Below are 7500 nucleotides of genomic sequence, written 5' to 3'. Positions count from 1 at the left end.
TTTTTTTTTCAACGCGGCCAGCAGGGGGCGCTGCGCGCGCGGACCCGCGTCCCGCTTACATTTGCCGGGCTTATATATTATTTATATGATTTCGGCCAAGTCCGCGGAGCTCGGGTGAGAAGGGCATTCGTCGGAAAAATCGCGGAGCCCAAAAACCGGGTCTGAGATCAGTTCAATCCAGAGGGAAGGTTGCCCAAGTCCGCGGAGCTCGGGTGAGAAGGGCATTCGTCGGAAAAATCGCGGAGCCCGAAAACCGGGTCTGAGATCAGTTCAATCCAGAGGGAAGGTTGCCCAAGTCCGCGGAGCTCGGGTGAGAAGGGCATTCGTCGGAAAAATTGCGGAGCCCGAAAACCGGGTCTGAGATCAGTTCAATCCAGAGGGAAGGTTGCCCAAGTCCGCGGAGCTCGGGTGAGAAGGGCATTCGTCGGAAAAATCGCGGAGCCCGAAAACCGGGTCTGAGATCAGTTCAATCCAGAGGGAAGGTTGCCCAAGTCCGCGGAGCTCGGGTGAGAAGGGCATTCGTCGGAAAAATCGCGGAGCCCGAAAACCGGGTCTGAGATCAGTTCAATCCAGAGGGAAGGTTGCCCAAGTCCGCGGAGCTCGGGTGAGAAGGGCATTCGTCGGAAAAATCGCGGAGCCCGAAAACCGGGTCTGATATTTCCTTCCTTGCCCATCGCAGCGCCCCCTGGTGGGCTGAATCCGGTACTACGATTTGTGGAAGTCTTGCCGATGAGTGGAGACTGGCACCTCTCGGTCCGGGACAGGCTTCCAGGAGCCTGGGGAAAATCGGAGCATGTGGCGCAAAAGTGTCGCGCGCGCCGCCCGACACGTGACTCTAGTAAGAACCACCTCTCCGGATGTGTAATAGGAAGCACGTGCCGGGGCCTGGGCCCTCGATTCCCAGAACCCTGTATTCACGGTGGGCGTGGTCAGACAGAAAGCGCGGGCTTGGTACGGTGTGTGCGCCACAAACTCCGGAAGTGCTGGGTCTGCTGGTCGCAGTGAGGCAATGTACGGAACCGACGGCAGTGACGAAGACTATCTCCCCGACTCGTCAGAGTTAAGCAGCTCGGATGATAGTGGAGGGGAGGAGACGTCTTTTCACGGCAGGAAGGTTCTGGAAGTGTCCGGGGCTTGCTCCGCGGAGGCCGAACCAAGTCTCCATCCGGCCCGCGCAGTGTCGGTCCAGGTACTTACCCGAAAAGCAGATGGTTCGATTGCATGTAACAAGAAAAATTTCTGCCTGTGGTGCGAGAGGCCATTCTCAAAAATTGCGAGACATGTTCAAGCTGTCCACCACAATGAGCATGAGGTTGCAAGGGCACTCAGCTTTCCGAAGCGCTCCAGGGAAAGGACAGTGCAGCTAGACCTGATTCGCACCCGGGGAAACTTTGCCCATAATGTCGGGGTTCTCCGCGAGGGCAGCGGAGTCCTCCTACCGTGCAAGCAGCCGAAAGAAGCAACGGCTCCCCAAGATTTCATGCACTGTGTAAAATGTAAAGGGCTATTCTCCAGGAAGCACCTGTGGCGCCATGTGAAGAGGTGCCCGCTCCGCAAAAGTGTCAGCCCCAAACCTGGAAGAACCAGGGTGCAGGGTCTCTTCACTTACGCCACACCGCTCCCGAAAGATGTTGGCACTGGCCTCTGGAAGTTGCTGAGCGGAATGAATTATGATGATGTGGTACCGGTAATCAAAGGGGACCGCTGGATTATGCAGTTCGGTCAGCACCTCTATAACCGTCTGGGGTCTGATGTCAGCAAGCATGATTACATCCGTCAGAAGCTCAGAGAGGTGGGGCGGCTTCTGCTGAAGGCGATGAAGGTCACACCGTTGCGGTGTATGGAAGATTTCATTTGCCCACAGAATTTCCTGCAAGTGGTGCATGCTGTGAGGAGCCTGGCCGGTTACGATGACCGCACCAATACATATAAAATACCCTCGTTGGCTCTGAAGGTGGGACACAGCTTGCAGAAGATTTCAGCTATGGTGGAGTGTCAGGCACTGATGGAGGGCAGTGCCCTGACAGAGGAGCGTGCCCGAAACTTTCGGAAAATTTATGAGGCGAGGTGGAGCGAGCTAATCTCCACTGCTGCCCTGAAGACACTTCGAGAGATAAAATGGAATGCACCGCTGCTTCTGCCCTTCACTGATGATGTTAAGCGCTTGAACCTGTACCTCCTTGACCGTCAGCGAGAGTACATCGATGAGTTGTCCGCCCACCCTTCCAAACAGCAGTGGTCCATGTTGGCCAAAGTTACCCTCACGCAGCTGATTCTCTTCAACCGCAGGAGAGAAGGTGAGGTTTCCAAGATGCTGCTCTCCTCCTTCGATTTACGGCACACAGCCGATTTGCAGGGTGATGTGGCCCAGGCCCTGTCAGAGCTGGAGAAGGCACTCTGTCGTCACTTCTCCCGTATTGAGATTCCTGGGAAAAGAGGCAGGAAAGTCCCTGTCCTGCTATCCCCAAGCATGCAGAAAGCGATGGAGCTCCTCATAGAGAAGCGGACAGAATGTGGTGTGACCCCACACAATATCTACATGTTTGCTAGGCCAACAGCCATGTCCCATTATAGGGGATCCGACTGCATACGTCTCTACGCCCGGGAGTGTGGGGCCAAGCACCCCGAAGCATTATCTTCCACCCGCCTACGGAAGCATGTGGCTACACTTTCCAGAGTCCTCAACCTGAGCGATACAGAGATGGATCAGCTTGCTGATTTCCTTGGACATGATATTCGGGTGCACCGGCATTATTACCGCCTCCCGGAGGGTACCCTTCAACTGGCCAAGTTGAGCAAGCTGTTTCTGGCTCTCGAGCAAGGGAGAATGGCTGAATTCCGGGGCCACAATCTGGAAGAGATCTCCATTGATCCAAACGGTAGGTATCACTTGACAGTGTGGCTCCAGGGACTGACTGTCTAAGTGGGCTGGTGTGATCGGTTTCCCTGTCCTTCTCTATCCACAGAGCCGATCCAGGTGGTGAGCGATGACTCTGGGGATGAGCCAGAGAGTCAGGATACTGAGGTTCCCATGGGGCACATGGGAAAAGAAGCTGGCAGCGTGGTGTCGGCGGTGGATGGAGGTGCAGCTAAAGGTGGGTGTGACTGTCCATTCCATTTGAGATGCGTCCATGACTGGTGGTGGCGTTGCGTGGTGACTGACCTTTCTTCTCCCGCACAGGTGACAGAAGGGGTACCAAGCGCAATCCGTGGACCCCAGCAGAAGTGAAAGCTGTTGAACGTCACATGATTCGGTTCATTCGCTCATTCAAGGTGCCGGGCAAGAATGACTGTGATGCGTGCCTAAGGGCAGAACGACAAGCGCTGAAGGCTCGGAACTGGCTCTCGGTTAAGTTTTACATTAAGAACCGAATTACTGCTGAAATGAGAAAGAACCTTTCCTGAATAAAATGTATCTGCTGCTGAATACACGTTTCCTCTATCTCTAATTAAACCCGAAAATAAATCAGTTATGTGGGGTGTCCTCATTAGGCCGGTATTCCTGAATAGGTCCCCATGAGGAAGGTTCCAGACATATGTCCCGATGAGGATAGAAAAACAAGTATGTGTGGGTGTGCGTGTGTCCTGTGCACTTGTTTATATATCCTAACGGGGACAAGGGCCAGACAGCACACCAACACTGGCGGGACCTCCGACATGGTGGGGACCTAAAATGAGGTCCCCATGAGTCTGACCCTGGGAGGTGATGGGGGAGTCATGTCTCAACTACCCAGCATACAATTCTCGCAAGTCCCAGAGAATCACGTTTACCAGACTGGAATGGGTTTCGGTGTGTATGCAATGCAGAGTGTGTTTAAAGCAAACACTTCCCCAGCAGCGCTGTGGAGCATTCCCCGAATAATCTCCGGTGCTGCGGTGCCACCGGGGGGGGGGGGGGGGTTAGGGCGGCCTGCTCGCTCCGCTCCGGTCGGGGGACTTGGCCCGGGGCGGGGGACAGGCGAGGCCCTAACCCTCGCCCTCCCTCGCTCGCTCGCCAGCCAGCCAAGTCCCGGCCGGGGACTTGGCCGGAGGCGCCCCGTCCGCCCGGCGCGTCAGCGCCTCCGAGCGCGGCGGAGCGCGGAAGGGGGGTCCTTCCCTGGTCCGCCCGGGGGCCGACGTGGACTCCCTGGCCGGGCTTAATAGTCGGGGGCGGGTCCACCGGGAGGGGAGGAGGGGCCTCGGGCCGTCTGGACGGGAGCGAGTCCGGGCCTCGCCTCCTGCCCGTCCCCGGCCGGGTCAACCCCCGGTCCGTGCGGCGGCTCCACGGCCTGGGCTTCCCGTCCAGCGGAGGACACCCCTACTCTCGCCTGATCTTCACCCGGCGAGAGCCCGGGCCGCGGAAGCCGGAGAGAGCCCGGGCCGCGGAAGCCGGAGGGAGCCCGGGCTGCGGAGGCCGGCTGGAGCCCGGGTTGCGGAAGCCGGCGAGATCCCTGGCTGTTCTTCTCTTCCATCCATCCGTCCGTTATTTCATTTGCTGTCTGTATGTACGGAGCCTGTGCCGCGGATGCCGGAGGGAGCCCGGGCCGCGGAAGCCGGAGGGAGCCCGGGCCGCGGAAGCCGGAGAGAGCCCGGGCCGCGGAAGCCGGAGGGAGCCCGGGCTGCGGAAGCCGGCTGGAGCCCGGGTTGCGGAAGCCGGCGAGAGCCCGGGCTGCGGAAGCCGGCGAGATCCCTGGCTGTTCTTCTCTTCCATCCATCCGTCCGTTATTTCATTTGCTGTCTGTATGTACGGAGCCCGGGCCGCGGAAGCCGGAGGGAGCCCGGGCTGCGGAAGCCGGCGAGAGCCCGGGCTGTTCTTTTTTTTTTTTTCATTTATTTCCCCCCACCAGGGTGCGCCGACGAGGGGAGACGCCTCCCCGCCGCCGCCGTACCGGACACATCGCAAATTCACAACGGTGGATTATTATTATTATTATTATTTTTTTTTTTTTACGCGGCCAGCAGGGGGCGCCGCGCGCGCGGACTGGCGCTCGTGAACACTGCATTTAAATCGGTGGTGTGTTTTTGTCTTTTGCCTGGTTTTTTTTAATCTCAATCGTGTATTACCTCGGCTGGCCAGCGGGGGGCGCCGCGGCGGGGACACGGGCGGACCGGGTACATTTCATCTGTTTGGGGCGAGTGCTTTTTTGAAATTTTTTTATCTTTTAGTCTCGTTCCGTTCTTCCCTTCAACTGGCCTGCGGGGGGCGCCGTGCGCGCGGACCGGCGTCCACCCCTGGCCGCTCCGGGACTTTGCATTCAAATGGGTGGGGTGTTTTTCATTTTTTGCCCTTTTTTTTCACTTCCCCCCTCTCAATCGTGTATTACCTCGGCTGGCCAGCGGGGGGCGCCGCGGCGGGGACACGGGGGAGGGTTCATCCGGGCGGACCGGGTACCTTTCGTCTGTTTGGGGCGAGTGCTTTTTTGAAATTTCTTTCATTTTATTTTTGTCATCCCTTCGACCGGCCAGCGGGGGGCGCCGCGCGCGCGGACCGTCGGGGCCCGGGGCCCTGCGTCCCACTTACTTTCGCCCGACGGGAATCGTTTCTTTTGTTTTTATCCGAGAGGACACACGGAATCTGCACCCCCCGCAGTGGCGTCAGGCGGCCACCGGGGGGCGCCGCGGCGGGGATCGGGGGGTCGCCCGGGAGCCGCCTGCCCGTCCGCTGGGCCAAGGGGGCCGGGGCGGGTCACGCGCCGCCGTTCCCCCCCGATCGTCTCGCTCCGAGCCGCCTCTGGCCACCGGGGGGCGCCGTCGGGTGGCGCGGGGGCGCCCCCGCCGCCCGCCGCCTCCCCCCGCACGCGTCGGGCCTCCCCCCGGGCCCCCGCGGGCCGGGGGACGCGGCCGGCGAGCGTCGGACTCCAGCGCGGAAGTGTCGCGGATGAGTGCGGACCGGGGCGCCCGCGGCCCAGCGGCACTTCCAGGGGCTCGGGGAGGAGATGGTTGAAGCCTGGGTGAAGCGCGCCCTCGGCCGTCCGTGTCGCTACCCGCCGGAGAACACCTCCGCCGGATCAGTAGGTACCAACGAGGCGAGCGAGAGAGCCGGGACTCTGTCCGGGGCCGAAAAGCCTGTTTCCCTGGAGCTTTTGCGAAAGGACCCGTGACAGAAGATGCGCGGAGCTCAGAGATCAGCATGGGCAGGGCCTTCTTGCATCCGATTTTGCCCAGGCAGGGCTCCAGGAACCGGGTTACAAAAAGCAAAAAGCCCTGGAGCTCAAACGAAAGGTTTAGTGACAAGATAGCCGTGGAGCTCCGATAACAGCATGGCAGGACCAGGATGGGGCCTATAAAGGGTCCACGGCGGGCATCCGTTGGAGCCCGACGTACGGGCCGGGCACGTCTCCTTCTCCCCCGGAGGCAGCGCCCCCCAGTGGGCCAAATCGGGTACTGCAATTTGTGGAAGTTTCGCAGATGAGTGCGGACCGGGGCGCCCGCGGCCCAGCTGCACTTCCAGGGGCTCGGGGAGGAGATGGTTGAAGCCTGGGTGAAGCGCGCCCTCGGCCGTCCGTGTCGCTACCCGCCGGAGAACACCTCCGCCGGATCAGTAGGTACCAACGAGGCGAGCGAGAGAGCCGGGACTCTGTCCGGGGCCGAAAAGCCTGTTTCCCTGGAGCTTTTGCGAAAGGACCCGTGACAGAAGATGCGCGGAGCTCAGAGATCAGCATGGGCAGGGCCTTCTTGCATCCGATTTTGCCCAGGCAGGGCTCCAGGAACCGGGTTACAAAAAGCAAAAAGCCCTGGAGCTCAAACGAAAGGTTTAGTGACAAGATAGCCGTGGAGCTCCGATAACAGCATGGCAGGACCAGGATGGGGCCTATAAAGGGTCCACGGCGGGCATCCGTTGGAGCCCGACGTACGGGCCGGGCACGTCTCCTTCTCCCCCGGAGGCAGCGCCCCCCAGCGGGCCAAATCGGGTACTGCAATTTGTGGAAGTTTCGCAGATGAGTGCGGACCGGGGCGCCCGCGGCCCAGCTGCACTTCCAGGGGCTCGGGGAGGAGATGGTTGAAGCCTGGGTGAAGCGCGCCCTCGGCCGTCCGTGTCGCTACCCGCCGGAGAACACCTCCGCCGGATCAGTAGGTACCAACGAGGCGAGCGAGAGAGCCGGGACTCTGTCCGGGGCCTAAAAGCCCGTTTCCCTGGAGCTCCTGCGAAAGGACCCGTGGCAGAGTAGGCACGGAGCTCGGAGAGCAGCAGGGCCGGAGCTCGGAGAGCAGCAGGGCCAGGGCTCCCTCCCTTCCATAGGCTGCCCAGGCAGGGCTCCAGGAGCCCGGTACCAGCTCTCCCCGTCCAACAGCCTCCTCTCTGGAAGCGGAGAGCGGACGCAGTCGGGCTCCCGGACCGGGGCCCTGGGAGAGGGTTTGGGAGAGCCCTGCCGGGAGCCACCGGGACGGGCCCGTGCGGACGGGTGCGCGGCGCCCCCCGGTGGTCGAAGGCGGAACCGCGGAGGTCTCTCTATCTCTCTCTCTCTCTCTTTCTCTCTCTCTCCGGGACTCCCGGCCTCCCGTTCCCCCGACTCCCCCTTC

General features: G+C 60.7%; 1 long non-coding RNA gene across 1 annotated transcript; it reads left to right on the top strand.

Annotated features, from left to right (window-relative positions):
- Nucleotides 1-2967: 2967 nt before the first annotated feature.
- Nucleotides 2968-3427, top strand: LOC135057459 (uncharacterized). The gene is made up of 2 exons (XR_010244138.1): nucleotides 2968-3095; nucleotides 3182-3427. It is a non-coding gene; the product is annotated as an uncharacterized LOC135057459 (long non-coding RNA).
- The last annotated feature ends 4073 nt before the right edge of the window (nucleotides 3428-7500 follow it).

The sequence above is a fragment of the Pseudophryne corroboree genome, chromosome 3, assembly GCF_028390025.1.
Source record: "Pseudophryne corroboree isolate aPseCor3 chromosome 3, aPseCor3.hap2, whole genome shotgun sequence".
NCBI classification, from domain to species: Eukaryota; Metazoa; Chordata; class Amphibia; order Anura; family Myobatrachidae; genus Pseudophryne; species Pseudophryne corroboree.
This window is presented reverse-complemented; position numbering and strand designations above follow the sequence as displayed.